We start from the raw sequence: 19,874 nt of genomic DNA on the forward strand, positions 1-19,874 counted from the left end.
ACTTTCAACATCTACAACTCGCGCCGAAACAAATCAAATCAACCCGGAATGACATCAAATTTTGCATCCAAGTCTCAAATGACATAACCGAGCTAATCGAACTCTATGAATAGCAATCTGCGCTCAATATCAACTTTCCAATTTTTCCCTAAAATGCTTCAAATTATCCTACGGCCCTCCAAATCCAAATCCGGACATACGCCTAAGTAAGAAATCACGATATGAAGCTGTTAGAATCATCAAAATGCCATTTCGGAGTCGTCTATACAAAAGTCAAACTCCGGCCAACTCTTACCGTTTAAGCTTCTAAGAGAAGAATCCTACTTCCTTAACCATGAATCATCCGAAATACGAACTCTACCAAACACGCTAGTCATAATACATAACACAAAGCTGCTCAAGACCTTAAGCCGGTGAACGGTACACTAATTCTCAAAACGCCCGGTCGGGTCGTTACCTTCTCCCCCTCTAAAACAAATGTTCATCCTCGACCGTACCAAGAATCATTCTGAAGTCATCAATCACTGTGTGAACAAACCATACATAAACCCGCGGGTGACACCACGTCACCCCAAAAACACGTAAGCCGGATAACACCACCTAAACTAAAGGTTTTTCCTTCCACCAATACCTATAGGCCTTAGAACCAAATTTCTCACCATTCGGTTATTTTCACAAGACTTGATTCCTACATCAACACACAATATCAGCCTCAACCAGCTGCAATAACCTATGTATACACTCACCAAATACAAACACATGACCTAACACACTACACATATGTCAATAATAACATTTCTAATAACAATAGTCATCCATACTTAAACCTAACACCGACATTTAACCTCATATCAGCTAGAACCCTGTTCCAAACATCCATAACACCGACAAAGATGCAAGAAGCACGAAGATTCCACGATTATTCACTCAAATAAGCAAGTCACATCCAACACCACTTGGGCACACACCTCACAAGCTAAAACTCCAATAAGCACAACATGAATATGACTGATATATGAGGGAACACATGAAAGAACTATCACACAAGCCCGACCGGTACAACTCCCTATTAGTAGCATGCTACTAATTAATTCCACAAGGGAGAATTAATTTATACGAATAACGCACAAGGATCTCATCCTAATATAACTTCACCGCGGCATGAAGCCCAGCCCAAACATAACAAACCTCATGGAAACGCGAGGATCCCATCTTCATCTCTAAATCACAAGTAGATTACACATCATACCAATCGAAACCTTCCACTAATGAAATTTTCGCTAGCAAGGTCACAACACATGCTGAACTCCCACACCGGTAAAGGATCTAATTCACAAATCATAACCGACCACCCAGAAAACACATCAATACCTACTGTAATGGGTTACAGAAAGTCATTCCTAGTCTTATAGCTCTCAATAATGAATAAAACAAAATGATAGACACGGGCTACCACTATAAGCAGAGTATAAAATCATGAAACTAACCCATATGTAAAGCAACATAGGAGGACTTACCCCGATAAGCAGAACCGAAATAAAATATGAATGATGATCCTCTATAACAAATCAAAACCATACTTGTGCGATATTATCCGGTGTAGTGGTCTCATCCCTATCATAGAAAGTACATCACCGGATCGAGCCCCCCCTCTTGGGTGCCCTCTACCTGCCTGACCTGTACCCCAACCTGGCGGTGCAGTGATATTAGTAACTCAGCAGAACGCATAGCCTAGATACCCCGCCGTGACACATATGTTCACAGTCTAGGACAATCTCTCACCATATGGCTGGTATCTCCATACTCAATGCAGCCTCTTCGCTAGAGTGGCTGTGGAATCTATCTGGCACGGGCACTCTGAGACCCATGGATATCTGAAGCACCGCACTAAGCCTGAAGTAAAAAATAATAGACTGACCCAGAACCCTCTACCATGGCGTACATTGCCTCCAAAATAGGGACTAGTAGATCCTCCCGGTCTACGAGGCCTCTTAGCCTCCCTGTCCTATCTCTCCTAAACCCGTATGTCCTCTCCCTCCTAGTCCCGCATGCACTATAGTCGGCGAGTGACCTCTACCACCTTGTGAAATGGAACATCTTACTCTAACTCCCAAGCCATGCTAAACCGGATATCTTTGTTGAGCCCCACAATGAACCTGCAGACTTGCTCTCTAACTGTTGAAACTAAAGCAGGTGCATGTCTGGAAAAATCACTGAATTTGACGGCGTACTATGACACTAACATAGTTCCCTGGTGCAGCTACTCAAACTCCATGTGCCAGGCTTCCCGAAGAGTCTGAGGAACATATTCCCTCAAGAAGAACTCTGAAAATCGATCCCACATGAGTGAAGTTGCCTTGGCCATGCTACCCAACTTGTACGTTCGCCACCACTGATATGTCGCGCCCTTAGGATAGAATGTAGTAGTAACAACCCACTCGTCTCCACAATACCTATAGTGCAGAGAAAACGCTGGCAGTCCTCTAGGAAACCATGTGCATCCTGTGAAGCTAAACCACTGAAGGTAGGAAGGTATGTTGATGCCCTAATCACAGGCTATTTTTCCTATTTTTCCTCAGATGTTGATGCCCTAATCACAAGCTGAACTGGAAAACCTGGCTGCGCCGACACCACACCCGAAACCTAACCAATATTAGCCCGCTTCTCTAAGGTGCGCGCGACGGGAGTTTGAGCTCCTCCCCTGGTTTGTGAAGAAGCTGGTGCAGCCGGAATCAAACCCGCTTGAACCAATCTACCAAACATGCTCAGGAACTATGCTAAGGTATCCTAAAGTCTGTGGCAACAACAGGCACCTCCAGTGCCTGTCCCCCAACAAGAGCTACTGGCAGCTCCTCAATTGCTACTCTGCTAGGTGCTCTAGCTATCGCACATGCTCCTCATCGGCCTCTGCCTCTACCCCTGCCCCGGCCTCTAGCAACACCGCCTCTGGGGTGCAAGGTCATCAGTAACTCCAGCTCATGTTCTCACTATATGTGAGAGAATAGAATGACAAAAGCTCAAACTCCGAGTTGTCTCACCCGACAAGAACCATAGCCAAATTCTAAGCTCGCTAGAGACGTTATTCTTCCCCACAAACCGTAATCAAATCCGGTAGCACTTATTCCAGGTCCAATAACCTCATCTCATCCAGCATAAGCTGCTCGATCGACATGCCACACCATAGAGTGATCTAGGGATGTAACCTTCGCCTAGGTATTCTCCTAATGGGTTAATTATGTTAACACTTGTTTTAGTAATTGGGGTGTATCATAGCTATCAACTCTAAGTTACCCACTCAATACCTCCCGGTCATAGAGTGATTTTGCCCAAATTAGCTTTCTTAAGCTCAAATAGGTATTAAGCTAAATAGTTTATATGAGCTAAAGTAGGGTTTTCCCTATCCCTAATTCAAACCTCTTAATTAGGCTAGACAAATCCTTAATTGGCCCAATTTCTTGTTAGCCATGTTTTCCTAGACTATGTCCCTCTTTCTCAAGTAAAGAGCAAGTCAAAAAGGCATTAATCAATGTATGCAACCATTAATTATAAAACTAAAGCATGAACAAGGCTAAATAAGAAACAGCCAATCATAAACAAGGGTTAAATTAAATACCCATAAGGTTTACACACTAGGGTTGGGTCACAACCCTAGTAAGAATCGAGCTACTCATAGTAGAAAATGAAGAAAAGAAAGAAGAAACACTAATTAAAGCCATAATATAAAATTGAAATGATAAACTATGATGTTTTGTCCAAAAATCATCACAAATTATCCAAAATGGTAAACTACAACGACTACATCTAGGAAAACATCAAAACATGATCTTAAAAAGTTATTCCCATAAAAAAAATGCACAATTCCATGTGCAGTCCGCACATTGCTTGAGTTTATAGGTTGAGAGATTCTGCAGCCGCACAATTTGATCTGTGGCTACACTTCAGCTTCTACTGCCGCACAAATCATGTGCGCTCCGCACTTCTGGCAAGGATTTATTCTTGGTATTTTTGCGCACTCTATGAACTTTTTGAATTATTGTCAGTGCAATCATGTTATGCGGACGCACTTCTCTTCAATCACTTCTAGGATTTTACATAAGATCTGCGGCCGTAGAGAGAATTCTGGGGTCTGCACCTCTGGTCTGTTGCGCCCCTCTTTCCTTGTGAGGCAGAACACTCCTTTTTGAGTTGGATTTCTCTATTATAGTCAAATCTCCTACATTACTGCAATTTGCATACTTCGATTAGTTTTGAGAATATAAATCAACACTTTTAAACTAAAACTAAAGCAAGAAGTTACTAAAACGTTGTCAACATCCACACTTATCAACTCTCCCAAACTTAAGTCTTTGCTTTTCCTCTAGCAAATAGATTAGTTCCCACCTCCTCAGAGTGAAGGGTAATTTTAGCGAGTCAATGGTAAGCCATCCATACTCAGTTGGGACTGGCAATTACACACAACACTCGTGCATTGTCAACAAGTTGACGATTCACATATCATGCACCTATAGTTCTAATGTGACATTTGAGCTTCAAGAATTGACTTTACTCATCGAGGACTCTTGTTCTATCAATTAGATCATGGTGGAATCCAAAATTTTTATCCTCAACCTTCCATTTGCCAAGTTCACTATAAAGGTTAGCACTCAATCTTTAGATCAATGAATGGTTTACTGTTCTCTCACAACAGAATGTCACAAGTGCGGCTATAAGCTTGCCCCTGGTGTACATCACCACTAATGTAAGCTTACTCGGTTCAAAATCAAGTAGGAGTTATTTCGGGTTGTAATGAAGGATTTTGGATTGGGGTAGAATACCATATGGTTAAGTGGTTACACCTTTCCTTAAGCACTCCATATTTTCATTTCTTGTCACTCAATTACCAATTCTTATAGGCATTCTCTTTTTCTTGGGGGCTAGAGAGACTTGACATCACACTTTCTTGTGCATTTCATTCTTTTTCTCCACACCCGTGGATGTACCATCTCCCCCTCTATTATCTTTATTGCATTTTCTCTTTTTGTTTTTTTGTTCTTTATCTTTTCATAGAAATCATTTGTTTTGTCTTTTTGGTGCCTTGTTACCTTTTTCAAATTCCTCAACTCTCCCTCATTATGCCTTAGGACAATTATTTCACAAGAGTGTTAAGGAAGGTTCGGGTGCCAAGAGAGGATCACGACAAAATGGGTAAAGGCTTATATCATGGTAATCAAATGAGAAAGGCAGGGATAACAAAATTGGTTGGCAATAGAAGCTCAGATGGACTAAGGAAAGCCTACAATCATTTCCCAAACCAAGAAAACTCAGGATTTCGCCTTGAAGCACATTGGGGAAAATTTCCAGATCAATCGCACGGATACTTGGACTAGCAACGAAAGATCACCTCACCCCTCACTTAACTAAACCTTAAAAGAGGATAGAGTCAAGAGACTACAACAAAAACAATCAATTTAAAGATCACTATGGTCCAATAAACCACTCAATGACTACCAAAGTCAACTCAAGAGTCTCAAAGTCACTAACTAGAGCTATTCTCTTTCAAAAACCTTGTTTCAAACCATAAGCACGTAGTTAAGTGTGTTGGTACCAAATGAAGCATGAATGACTCTTTTTACGAGAATGTATTGATTAGGCCTTTTATTATTACTATTATTATTACCTAGTCATATATAAACTGACTCACTTCCTTAAAAAGGTTGTCACGCTATCCATCCTTGGGACGAGTCACCCGGTTCACACAAAAACTACCTTTCTAAAGAATAGTGGCATTAAGAAAACCAAAGCCTTATTATTTATGAAAATATAAGAAGATGCTACTAACAAAACAAGAACTAAAGTGGAAAATTAAAGAAGCTAATGAACAATAACTACTAAAGATAGATAAATTACAAATAAGAAAAGGAATAGAATCATCAAATTATTACAGTCCAAATATATACAAAATGTGTCATATGTCAAATCAAATAAACTCCCCACCACCCCCCCCCCCCGCCCACGAATAAAAGTAAGCATTGTCCCCAATGCTTAAAATTATAAGAGTGAAAAGAGAGAGGGCGAAGAAAATTCCTATGGATCCTTGGACATCTCAGTGTCCCCAGCAACATCATCTCCCATTATGTCAACCAACTTATCACCATAATCATATCTAGGAGTGGTGGGAGTGGCAAACACCACACGCATTGCCTCAACAGTGTTGGCAGCAAGGCATGGCTCATCAGACTAGTCAGCTAGTGCAACCTGTGTAGATGGTGCATATGGATCTGGGACGGACTGGTCTGGGTCAAGTAATATATCAAAGGGTAGAAACCCAGCCATCACAAGTCTGGTCACCTCCTTCTTGAGCTTTTCAACCGATCTCTTTCTTGCCTGAGACTTCCTCATCTTCTTTACTTCTTTGGCCAACTCCTCAATAACTGACTTATGATGTACAATAGTGTCCATGATCATCTTATAGTTGTCCAGAATCTTCTTCAACTTCTCATCAAGACCATAGGAGACCTGTGGTAGCTATATAGATGACTACGCTGCAACAATACTATATATGTCAGACAACTTTGAAGTAGTCACCTGCAGAGGTAGATGAAATGTCAGCTGTCTTGGTGACTACCACTCTCGGCTCATTAGACTGGCCTGTGGTGGTAGAAGGCCGAGTTCTCTTCTTTGGGTTTGTCGCATCCATCAACAAATACCAGTCAAATGACTTCTTCGGCTTTACCTTGGTGTCATAGGATCTTGGATCTAACTTTACATTAGTGAGGTACTCAGTGATAGCGTTAGGATAAGGGTAGGTTATGTTGGTATGTTGTGCTACCAATGAAATGTTGGCCGACATCACGGCACCCATATAAATTGGGTACCTGGAAATGATAGATGCCACAAGAACATCACGAGGAAGAGGAAGATGAGTCTCATTCTGGCACAAAGTCTGCTACAAACAAAGGTCTCCCATACCTTCATCTCAAAGCTCAATGTGTTCCGCTAAATGGGAACCCTAACGGTGATCCATGGTGGTGGTGACCCTGGTGGTGCTAAGATCTCTGCTAGCCAAGGTCGGACTTCTTCTTTCATTGCACACTTCTATAGGTACTCCCTTAGCTCCATGTCCTCAAAACACAAGTAGGCATTTAGAGTGTACTAATCAAACCTCATCTTGAGGTTGCGTTATTTAGTCACCTTCGTCCCCTTCTTGATGAGAGAAATATTTCCGTAGAACTCTCGAATGAGGTACTCCTTGGCATCTTCAACTCTCTCGGTAAACCACATCTAGCCTTTTCTTGCTATGAACTTGCTCAACACTGTCGGGTTGTATTTATCCAAATCCTTCAAGGGAAACTGCTGCTCAAGTGTCAGGGATCATACTGGCCACCACATACGGAAGTCAGTGAAGGCTACCAAGCTAATGAACCTAACCTCCCATATCTCCTTTTTCTTCAATCTGTCCACGCTCGTGGGTGTACTATCTCCCCCCTCTAACATCATAGGGGATGTCCTATAAAGTTTATGCATTTGTGTCTAGGGCAGCTCCTGGATCAGAGGTTTGGCTAGCACTTTCTGACCCCTCGGAAGTGTTGTGAGATGAAGAGGCCTCATCTATGAGCTGAAATCTCCCCTATGGCCGAGACTGTGTTGGTGTCTGCTCCTTCTGAATATAGGCAGAGTTTCCCTCTGAAGCATCCCTAGACGGGACATAGGAACAAGACTCGAAGAGTTCTGCACCTCTCTGTCTACCTATTGTGTCCTTCTTCCTAATGATTTTGGGCTGGCGAAGGGGCAAGGTACCTCTACCTCGACCCCTAGAAGATTCACCTTTTCCTTTTGTAGTTTCACCGCCGCTGTGCGATCGAACCATTGCATGTATCAAAGAAAAGAAAATTGTTAGTTGCTACTCATCATTCAACATATGCAAGACTTATGTAGGTTGCTGGAATTGCGATCTGCAGTCTGCAGATTTCTTATGTGCGGCCGCAGACAGGAAGTACAGACCGAACAATTACTAGTGCGGCCACACATTTATCAAAAAACATCAAAGGACTAGAAGCCCCTCTCTAACGATAGTGCAGAGGCAGTTTTGCGGCCGCAGAATACATCTACGGTTTGCACATTTTTCAGTGCGACACCTTTATGATTTCTGCGGTCAGCACAATTAAAATGCAGCCGCAAAAGTACATGCTTCACCAGGTTTCCCAAAATACGTAAACTACAAAAGAAACAAATTCAAGTGCGGCCGTAGATTTTAAAAATTACACACTGCATTTACTTATCCAAATAGACATAATAACATGGTATAAACATGAAATCTCATTAACCCAACCCATTATAGCATGTATTATCAACTACCCAATACAGATCTACCCCACATGGGCACATGGATGACCTCTAAAAACAGAAGGCCTAAAAGGAAATTAAAATTTTAAAAATTAAAGTAACACAAAAAATTAACATAAAATGAACCATACCAGATAGAGTGAGTACACTGGGTGTATAAGCAAAGGTGGGTGTGTGGGGGCAGTGAAAATCTCTCAAGAAACATGTAGAGTAACAACGATTTTGAGGAAAGGAAAAATGTAAAATGAACTCAAGATTTATATTTATACTAATAATCTTAAGAGGGAATAGCGGTCAAGTGCGACCGCATATTTCCATGTGCATTTGTGTATGGGGCAGCTGCTGGATCAGAGTTCTGGCTAGCCCTTTCTGACCCCTCGGAAGTGCTGTGAGGTAAAGAAGCCTCATCTATGAGCTGAAATCTCCCCTATGGCCTAGACTGTGTTGGTGTCTGCTCCTCCTGAATATAGGCAAAGTTTCCCTCCGAAGCATACATAGATGGGACATAGGAACAAGACTCAGAGAGTTCTGCATCTCTCCATCTACCTATTGTGGCCTTCTTCCTAATGGTTTTGGGCTGGCCACCGGGCAAGGTACCTGTACCTCGACCCCTAAAAGATTCACCTTTTGCTTTTGTAGTTTCACCGCCGCTGTTCGATCGAACCATTGCCTGTATAAAAGAAAAGAAAATTGTTAGTTGCCACTCATCATTCAACATATGCAAGACTTATGTAGGTTGCTGGAACTGGGATCTCCATTCCACATATTTCTTATGTGCGGCCATAGATAGGAAGTGCGGACTGAACAATTACTAGTGCGGCCACACATTTATCAAAAAACATCAAAGGCCTAGAAGCCCCTCTCTGACGATAGTGCAGAGGCAGTTTTGAGGCCGCATAATACATCTGCGGTCCGTACATTTTTGAGTGCAACCCCTTTAAGATTTTTGTTGTCCACACAATTAAAATGCAGTCGCAGAAGTACTTGCTTCACCAGGTTTCCCAAAACATGTAAACTACGAAAGAAACAAATTCAAGTGCGGTCGTAGATTTAAAAAATTACACACATGCATTCTTTTTCTACTTAGATTTTGCAATTAGTTGTACAAATAGACATGGTAACATGGTATAAACATGAAATCTCATTAACCCAACCCATTATAGCATGTATTATCAACTTCCGAATACAGATCTACCCCACATGGGCACATGGATGACCTCTAATAACAGAAGGCCTAAAAAGATATTAAAATTTTAAAAATTAAACTAACACAAAACATTAACATGAAACGAACCGTACCAGATAGAGTGAGTACACTAGGTGTTTAAGCATAGGTGGGTAAGGGGGGGACAGTGAAAATCTCTCAGGAAACTTGTAGAGTAACAAGGATTTTGAGGAAAGAAAAAAATGTAAAATGAACTCAAGATTTCTATTTATACTAAGAATCTTAAGGGGGGAAAGGGGTCAAGTGCGACCGCATATTTCCATGTGTGGTCCGCACTCTATCACATCAGTCAGCATTCTCTGATCTTAATGTGTGGTCAGCATATTTTTAGGTGCTGCCGCAGATTTCCTCTTGTGGTCGCAGATTAGCCCCACACTGACAGTCTCAAATTTCAAAGAGTTGATATTTTTACACTTTTGCAAGATCATAATTGTGCGGTCCATAAATGTAAAGGCATGGATAGTTGGAACATAAAGCAAATCGAGGCGTGTAACAAGTAAAGGCACCTTTGATAAGTAAAGATATGCAACAATTAAAGCATGAAATAAGTAATAACTTGGAAAAAAAGAAGGCATAATATAATTTAAAACATGCAATTAATTGGTCCACCCCGCATGCTTAAACCCATAAAAACGCATATACACTTGTGACCTTGAATATACATTGTTCCCTCACATAAAGCAAGTAGCAAATAGACCAATCAAGTCCTAATTCCCTTAGATCAAGGTTAACCACGATACTTGCCTCTTTCCGAAAACAAGTCAACAATCTAACACGGCTTTCCCTTTGGACCAAGCCTCCAGACCAATCAAATATAGTCAAATATTGTTTAAACACATCAATACAAGCCATAGAAACTACCCACAAATAAAAAAAGGTTGAGTCTTTAACTAAATTGAAAAAGTCAATAAAACATTACCCCGGGCCCATGGGGTCAAAATTTGAGATTTGGGCCAAAAACACGATTACACATTCACCCTCGAGCCTTGCTTTATGACTTATGTCAAATCCAACCTCAATTCGAGGTCTAAATTTAAATTTTATAAAATTCTTAAATTCTACTCAAAACCCGCAATTTCTAAATTGAAATTCATAAATTTGATGATAAAATTCAAGAAATAGCAATTGAAATTTATTGAAAACAAGTTAATGCTACTTACCAATGAATTAGGGAAGACATTCTTCTTCGATATTCGACTCTATAGAGTTTAGGGTTGAAACAATGGTGCAAAATGAGCTAAGTCCCGAAATTTCAAACTTTTGCACAGATGTAGATATCGCAAAAGCGATCAGTGTCCCAGCCACAATGTTGTTGCAAATGCGACATGTCCTTTGCATTTGTAAAAACCCACCAGCTTGCAAGTGCAGACAAGGCTTCGCAAAAGCAAAGAAACACCCAGTCCTCCAGTGTCGCAAATGCGATGCCTAGATTTCGCAAATGTAGTCTTTTCATCGCAAAAGCAAAGTCCCAGCCGCCTGTCCCCCGTTGTATTTGCGAGTCTGATATCGCTAATGCGAGGTTCACATTTGCGAGCAGGTCCTCGCAAATGCAAGAACTGCAGATCAATACTAACAAATGTCTGCATAAACTGTCCAAACCTTCCAAAATATATCCGAAACTCAGCCGAGCCTCTCGGGCTCCAATCAAAACATTCATAAAAGTGCAATAACATCACACAAACTTGCGCGCTACCTCAAATCATTAAAATAACACCAAATATCAAGAATTGATCATCAAAACTCAAGATATTCCTCTTAAAAATTCAATTTTCTAATTGTTCACATAATGCGCTGAAACGGCCTCGGGTCACCCGGGACCCCAACAAAACATGCGTACAAGTCCAAAAACATCATACTAACCTATCAGAATCATTAAAAAATTGATCTGAGGTCATTTACCAAATAAGTTGACCGTTTTCACCTCTAATTGTGTTTAAAGCCAAAAATTACTTTTTCTTTAAACTTGTGATATAAGCTTTCTGAAAAAATGATACGGATCAAGCACGCAAGTCATATATCATCAGATAAAGCTACATGATTTCCTGAAACATAGAAAATGAAGCTAGTACTCAAAACAACCTATCGGGTCATCACACAAACAATTCAACATCTTCTTATCAATATAAAGAATAAAGTCAATCATTCTTCCCAAATGTTTTTCTCTTCTATATTTAATCGTTAGAGTTTTACTGTCGACTATTCTTCTTTCTTTTCTTTTCCAGAAAAACTCTCAGTATAGTACAATGTAAGTTCTCATATAATTCTTTAATCTATGTACAACGATATCTTATTCAATTGATATTTATCTTATTTCTTTTAATTACATGGCATTTCTTTCTTTCTTTTTTTAAAAAAAAAACTATTACCATTTAATAGCATGTCGTTGTATTCAACATAACCTATATGATAGTTTATACGCCAATTTGTCTATATATATGTAAGAGAGCAATAGGAAAGTGAGGTGGGACTTCTCTAAAGCAAAAAAGGCATATTCATCTTTTTTCTCTAATTAAATTTTTTGAATTTTTCATCATTCTTTCAATTTAGTTTACATTAATATTTTTTTATAACTCACATTTTTTTTATCTTCATAACCTATACTTTTAATAATATCAATCACTCCCATCTATTTCATATCCATAACTCCCAAATGTTTAATGTGTAACTTTATGATAATTTTTATTTTTTTTAATACTATTTTTCCCTTCATTTATCTCATTTAAGTTGTTTAACACAATGGAGTAATCAAGAACCTAATGTAGCAGTTTTCTAGAACATAGCCCACGTATATTTATAATTTTCACAACTCATATGCATTTCATATTCATAACCTCCAAATATTAAATTTAAATAGTGACATACCTTATGGTATTCATCTATTTTCCCTATATAAATTCATAACTTTGTTTCATGAGACCCCTACCCAAAGTTACTCTTTTCACCCTTCATCTCAAATAGTAATTGTTACACCCTATTTTTTTGTACGTAAAAATGCGTCGTAAGCAAACTAATGTAGGACCAAAAATGAGATAATATTTAAAAGTATATAAAGTAAGTTAATCATGTTACCTCTGAGGTTACAAATATTGAAGATCATAAACAACAAGTACAAAGAGGGTTGGACAGTTCAGAAGCTAAAGCAATTAAATAAAACAATGTTTCATCGAAAGTCGACAAGTTGGAAATGTTATAACATGTACCTTTGGGGTGAGACTAAGGTGATTAACATGATAAGGAGATTATGTTATGATTTATATTATTTTTATGACATCCGTTTGTTATGTTTTGAAGTCAAGAGAGTTGTGGAACAAAAGTCGATGAAAGTCATCACAAGTTACATTCATAAGTTTTACTGAAACTTTGGGTCAAATGTAACTGCAATTTTCTCCCAATATACTTAGAGTTATGGGGTGTTCCACCCATCAAATTAAAGATCTATGAGTCTATTTTCCAACGCATTAAACCATTTGTCAATACGACATCGGAGTAGAGAGATATGTGCATTTTTGCGATACTGCGCAAGCTGCTAGGTGACAAGTAGGTGTGTCACCTACTTGCTTAAATGAAAGCCCAAAAATGGGCCATTTCGGGTCGTCCAAAGAGGCCTTTTAAGGGCCTATTTTCTTCATATATTAGACTTAAAATAGAGCATAATAGCCAGACATAAGCTCTGCAAAGAATCCTCCCAAAAATTTCCCACAAACCCAAATTGATTTTCTCTACCTTTCAAGTTCCAATTGGAGGTAAAAATTTGAGTTTGAAGAACCAAGATAGGAGCTGAGTTATCCAACAAATAAGGTGAGTTTACTGCTCTTTTTCATCCATTTTTTATGCTGTAAATTCATGGTAAGTCGTTCTATACTTGTAAGAACTCACGGGACGGTGATCGGAAGCCGTGAGTTCGAGTTATTCACTTGTAGCGGACTGTTTTGTGGACTGTTTTGTGTTGCTGTTGGGCTGCGTGTTTTACTACTATTTTGTGGAGTTTTGGAGGAGGAAGGGGGTTTATAAACACCATATAAATGTAGGGTGGTTGGCTGGTCGTTCGTCATAACATTTTCGGGTCGTTTGACACTACTACGGTGGTCGTTTTGTGTACGAAGAGATTGGGGTGTGTTGGGCTGTTTTGTAGTATTTGATGGTGTATATAGGGCTGGAAAATGATGTATATATGTTGTTATTGTTCTGTTCTTGTATTGTTGGTGTTATCTTGAATTTGGAGGAAGGGCATATTATAGGGGAGATGCTGCCCGTTTTAATACAAAATAGGTTTGTCGTTCGTTGTGCGATAGTTGTACCTTTCGTAACTTAACGATAGTATTATTATCATTCTTGTAGATTAAGGTGCGAAGAGGTGAGTTCAACTTGGTGATTGGAAAGATTGTGATAAGGTATGTTAAGTCTAAGCCTTCCTTTATTTTGGCATGATCTCGTAGCTACATGTGTTAATAATGAGACATAAAGAGAAGTTCATATTCATGAATTTATTCACACTATTCTAGTCTCATAAGTTACAATATTATTCCTTATCGAGATTCTATATTCAATTTAGTATTGTCCTCTTCCAGTCAAGAGAGCAACAAGCCTATATATACAGTATCACAGTATTTTCATTACCATCGAGCTATAATCGATGGGCAGGCCCCTATTGGGCAACCTCTGATCAGATGGAAAGTTATATACCGAGCCTACTGTGGCCGAGCGCCTATGAGCGAGCCCAGCATGGTCGAGATACATAGCCTAGTATGGCCGAGCGCCTATGAGCGAGCCTACTATGGCAGAGCAGTTATATATACCGAGCCTTATAAGGCCGTACAATTATTTTACTTACTATATTGAAGGAGTTGAGTCAGTATCAGCAGGTAAGTATATCTCCAGATCATCTTTGACTCCCAGTTAATTTCAGTTATCATATTATCAGTTCAGTTTCAGATTTCAGTTATTTTATTGCCTTACATACTCGGTACATTATTTCGTACTGACGTCCCTTTTTTGAGGGCGCTGCATTTCATGCGTGCAGGTTCAGACAGACAGACGGGTAGACCTCCTCAGTAGGTGTTTCCCGAGTTCCGCCTGATCGGTAAGCTCCACATCTTTCGGAGTTGCCAGGTCTAGAGTTTTGTGTACATCTTATGTATATCTGTATATATGTTATGGGTAGGTCGGGGCCCTGTTCCGATCACAGTACATCTATCAGTAGAGGCTTGTAGGCATATCCTGTTGGTTAGTGCAGTATGTTGGGTTTGTATAAATTGGTGGTTTGTCAGCTGTAGTAGCTATGACGGCCTTGTCGGCCTAGCTTTATATTGATATTTAGTTAGCGCTAGTTTCCATTCAGTTTTATATTTTGCTTCGCAAATTGTCTTGCAAGGTGGCCCCATGGCCAAAGTATGACATTATGTGTTCAGAGTCCCTTAGTCGCAATTTGGTACGCCAGGTTAGGTGAGGCACCGGGTGCTTGTCTCGCTCCTAGGTTCGGGGCGTGACAAACTTGGTATCAGAGCAGTTCTGTCCTAGGGAGTCTACAAGCCGTGTCTAGTGGGGTCTTGTTTATAGATGTGTTGTGCACCACATTATAAAAGCAAGGAACTACAGGGCATTTAGGAGTTGGTTACACTTCTTTGAAATCTAAATCGTGCTATAGAACTGAGTTATAGGAAATTTGAATTAAACTTATGTGTTGGTGTTTGCATTCACAGATGACGGTGACTAGGAAGACTACGGCTAGCCAGAGGAGAGATACAGTAGTAGGTGAGGGGACCAGCATGGTACCCCCAGTAGATGGGGCCCAGTCTGAGGCTCAAGGGGAGACCCCTACTCAGCCATTACCGGCTCCTCCACCAACTACGGAGATTCCTAGGGAAACCGCACATCCAGTTCCCCCTCCACTTCCATCAGATCAGGACTTAAGGAGTGCGGTGCATTTGTTGACACAGTTGGTAGCTACCCAGCAACATGCTAGGGCATCAGCTAGTGCAGGAACTTCTGAGGGGTCTGGGAGTTCAAGGGTCCGAGAGTTTATTGCTTTGAGTCCCCCAGAGTTTACGGGGACAGATCAGAGGGAGGACCCGCAGGATTTCATAGATCAACTTCACAGGATCTTTCATGTTATGCATGCCACGGAGAAAGAGGTAGTTGAGCTAGCAGCTTTTCGACTCCGAGATATAGCCATCCTTTGGTATGAGGGATGGGAGAGGTCCAGGGGACGTGATACACCTCCAGCTATTTGGGAGAATTTTTCAGATGCTTTACTTGACCAGTACTTACCGCGGGAGATCCGACAGGCTCGAGTCGATCAGTTTCTAGCCCTCAAGCAGGGTAATATGAGTGTTCGAGAGTATAGTCTCCATTTTGACTCATTGGCCAGATATGCACCATCCATAGTTGCTACTATGCGGGATAGGATTCACAGGTTTATATCATGGTTAGCCCCAGAGTTAACCGAGGCATGTGCCACAGCTGCATTGCAGGATAGTATGGATATCTCTCGGATTCAGGCATTCGCCCAGAATATAGAAACGGGTAGGCGTCGGCAGCAGGGTACAGAGAGGGCTGAGCAAGGGCAACGTAAGAGGATGAGATTTCCCAGGCCTCAAGAGGAATCTCAGGGTAGTTATAGGACCCAGTACTTTGGACGGCCACATAGGCCTTCGCCACCTCGGTTACAGGGTTACAGGTATGACTGCTATACTCAGTCAGGACCAGGTGAGAGCTCACGGGTATCGGGTTTACAGCGACAGTGAGGATCTGCGCAGACATGGTCATTTCCTCCACGGTGTGACATCTGTGGTAGAGGACACTTGGGCCAATGCCGAGCAGGTTCTGATGCTTGTAATATATGTGGGCGTCCGGGGCATATGATGCGAGATTGCCCAAATAGAGATTCGGGGGGAATGGCACAACCAGCAAGTTCACCAACAGGATCATCTATGTCCATGCATCCTTCAAGGCGCGAGTCTCAGACTTCGGCTGGTAGAGGTCGAGGTAGAGGTAGAGGTTCCAGTTCAGGTGGTAATCAGAACCGTATCTATGCTTTAGCGGGTCGACAGGACCAGGAGTCTTCACCAGACGTTGTCACAGGTATATTAACCATTTGCTCTCACGATGCTTATGCTTTGATAGACTCAGGATCTACTTTATCGTATATTACCCCATTTGTCGCGAGAAAGTTTGGTATAGTGCCTGAAATACTAAGTGATCCTTTTGCGATATCTACACCGGTCGGAGAATCGATTATTGCTAGATGGGTTTACCGAGGTTGTACGGTGACAATTTGTAGTCGTCAGACCTCAGCTGACCTAGTTGAGCTAGAGATGATGGATTTTGATGCTATCATGGGCATGGACTGGTTGGCAGCTTGCTATGCCACAGTTGATTGCCGAGCAAAGGCAGCCAAATTTCATTTTCCGGGTGAGCCAGTCCTTGAATGGGTAGGTAATACACCAACACCCAGAGGTAGGTTTATTTCCTATCTGAAGGTGAGGAAAATGATCGCAAAAGGGTGCATTTATCATATTGTGCGAGTTAGAGATGCAGATGCTGAGATACCTACACTTCAGTCTATTCCCATAGTCAAAGAGTATGCAGATGTGTTTCCAGATGAGCTTCCAGGTATTCCTCCAGAGCGAGAGATTGATTTTAGCATCGATTTGCTTCCAGGAACTCAACCAATATCCGTCCCTCCGTATAGAATGGCACCTGCCGAATTGAAGGAGTTGAAGGAGCAGTTAAAAGATTTGCTGGAGAAAGGTTACATTAGGCCCAGTACCTCACCTTGGGGTGCACCAGTACTATTTGTGCGGAAGAAAGATGGCTCGCTGAGGATGTGTATCGATTATAGGCAGCTGAACAAGGTAACTATTAAGAATAAGTATCCACTTCCAAGGATCGATGACTTGTTTGATCAGTTGCAGGGGGCTAGATGCTTTTCAAAGATAGATTTGAGGTCGGGGTACCACCAAGTCAGAGTTCGGGAAAAAGATATTCCGAAGACAGCCTTCAGGACCCGATATGGCCACTTCGAGTTCCTTGTCATGTCCTTCGGGTTGACTAATGCACCCGCTGTATTTATGGACTTGATGAATAGCCTATTCCGACCATTTTTAGATCTGTTCGTGATAGTATTTATTGATGATATTCTGGTTTATTCCCGTTCAGAGGATGAGCATGCGGACCACCTGCGAGCGGTACTCCAAACCCTCCGTGATCGTAAGTTGTATGCTAAGTTTTCTAAATGTGAGTTCTGGTTGAAGTTTGTAGCATTCTTGGGGCATATTGTATCAGATGAAGGGATAAAGGTGGACACTCAGAAGATTGAGGCCGTGAAATCTTGGCCTAGACCTACCACTCCGACAGAGGTTCGTAGCTTTCTAGGCTTAGCAGGATACTATCGGAGGTTCGTAGAGGGTTTTTCTTCCCTTTCGGCACCATTGACGAAGTTGACACAGAAAGAAACTAAGTTTCAATGGACAGAGGCTTGTGAGCGGAGTTTCCAAGAGCTTAAGAACAGGTTGACCTCAGCTCCAGTTCTAACACTTCCAGAGGGTCTAGAGGGTTATGCCGTGTATTGTGATGCATCAGGTGTCGGGTTAGGATGTGTCCTGATGCAACATGGGAAGGTAATTGCATATGCTTCAAGGTAGTTGAGGAAGCACGAGAGGAATTATCCGACCCACGACCTCGAGTTAGCTGCGATTGTCCATGCACTTAAGATATGGCGGCATTATTTATATGGTGTTCATGTTGATGTATTTACTAATCATAAAAGCCTACAATATATTTTCAAGCAGAAAGAGTTGAATTTGCGACAGAGGCGATGGCTTGAGTTATTGAAAGATTACGATGTTAACATTCTCTACCATCCAGGGAAAGCTAATGTTGTAGCAGATGCCTTAAGTCGCCGATCTATGGGTAGCTTAGCACATGTAGAGCCCGAGAAAAGACAATTAGCTAGAGAGATTCATCAATTGGCTTCGTTGGGGGTTCGGTTAGTAGATTCTGAGGATGGTGGAGTTGTAATCCAAAACACTACAAAATCATCCCTCATAGCTGAAGTCAAGGAAAGGCAGTACGAGGACCCAGAGTTGGTCGAGTTGAGAGAGCGAGTTCCGCAGCAGAAGAAGCCATTGTTAGAGCTCAAGGGAGATGGGGTTCTCAGATACAGGGGTCGTTTGTGTGTTCCAGATGTAGCAGGGCTACGAGACAAGATTATGTCAGAGGCACATTATTCATGGTATTCCATCCATCCTGGATCGACGAAGATGTATCATGACATTAAGGATGTGTACTGGTGGAATGATATGAAGAAGAACATTGCTGAGTTTGTCGCCCAATGTACTAGTTGCCAGCAAGTGAAGATAGAGCACCAGAAGCCTGGAGGGCTAATGCAGACTATAGAGATCCCGACATGGAAATGGGAGGCGATAAACATGGACTTTATCATGGGTTTACCTCGTTCTAATCGTAAGTTCGATTCCATATGGGTGATAGTCGATAGGCTCACGAAATCAGCTCACTTCCTACCGGTCAGATCTACATATACAGCAGAAGATTATGCAAAGTTATATATTAAGGAGATAGTGCGGCTACACGGAGTACCAGTTTCTATTATATCTGACCGTGGGGCTCAGTTTACAGCACATTTTTGGAGGTCATTTCAGGAGAGGTCTAGGGACTCAGGTGAATCTCAGCACAACTTTTCATCCACAGACTGATGGACAAGCCGAGCGCACAATTCAGACGCTCGAGGATATGTTACGAGTATGTGTGTTGGATTTTAAAAGAAGTTGGGATGAACATCTACCTCTTATCGAGTTTGCATATAATAACAGTTACCACTCCAGTATCCAGATGGCTCCGTATGAGGCTTTGTATGGGCGTAAGTGCAGATCTCCTATAGGGTGGTTTGATGTTTGGAGAATCTGGGTTACATGGGCCAGACCTGGTTCAGCAGGCCATAGAGAAAGTAAAGGTTATCCGGGAGCGACTGTTGACAGCTCAGAGTCGTCAGAAGTCATATTCTGACGTGCGGCGACGAGACTTAGAGTTCAGGATTAATGACTGGGTATTCTTAAAGGTATCACCTATGAAGGGCGTGATGAGGTTTGGCAAGAAAGGAAAGCTTAGCCCACGGTATATTGGGCCTTATAGGATCATTCGGAGAGTGGGTCAAGTAGCTTATGAGTTAGAGTTGCCCTCAGAATTGGAGTCTGTCCATCCGGTTTTTCACGTATCTATGTTACGGAAGTGCATTGGCGATCCTACCCGAGTGGTGCCCACGGATGATGTACAGATTACAGAGGACTTGTCATACGAGGAAATTCCAGTT

This window comes from Nicotiana tomentosiformis, chromosome 8 (assembly GCF_000390325.3).
Source record: "Nicotiana tomentosiformis chromosome 8, ASM39032v3, whole genome shotgun sequence".
Lineage (NCBI taxonomy): Eukaryota > Viridiplantae > Streptophyta > Magnoliopsida > Solanales > Solanaceae > Nicotiana > Nicotiana tomentosiformis.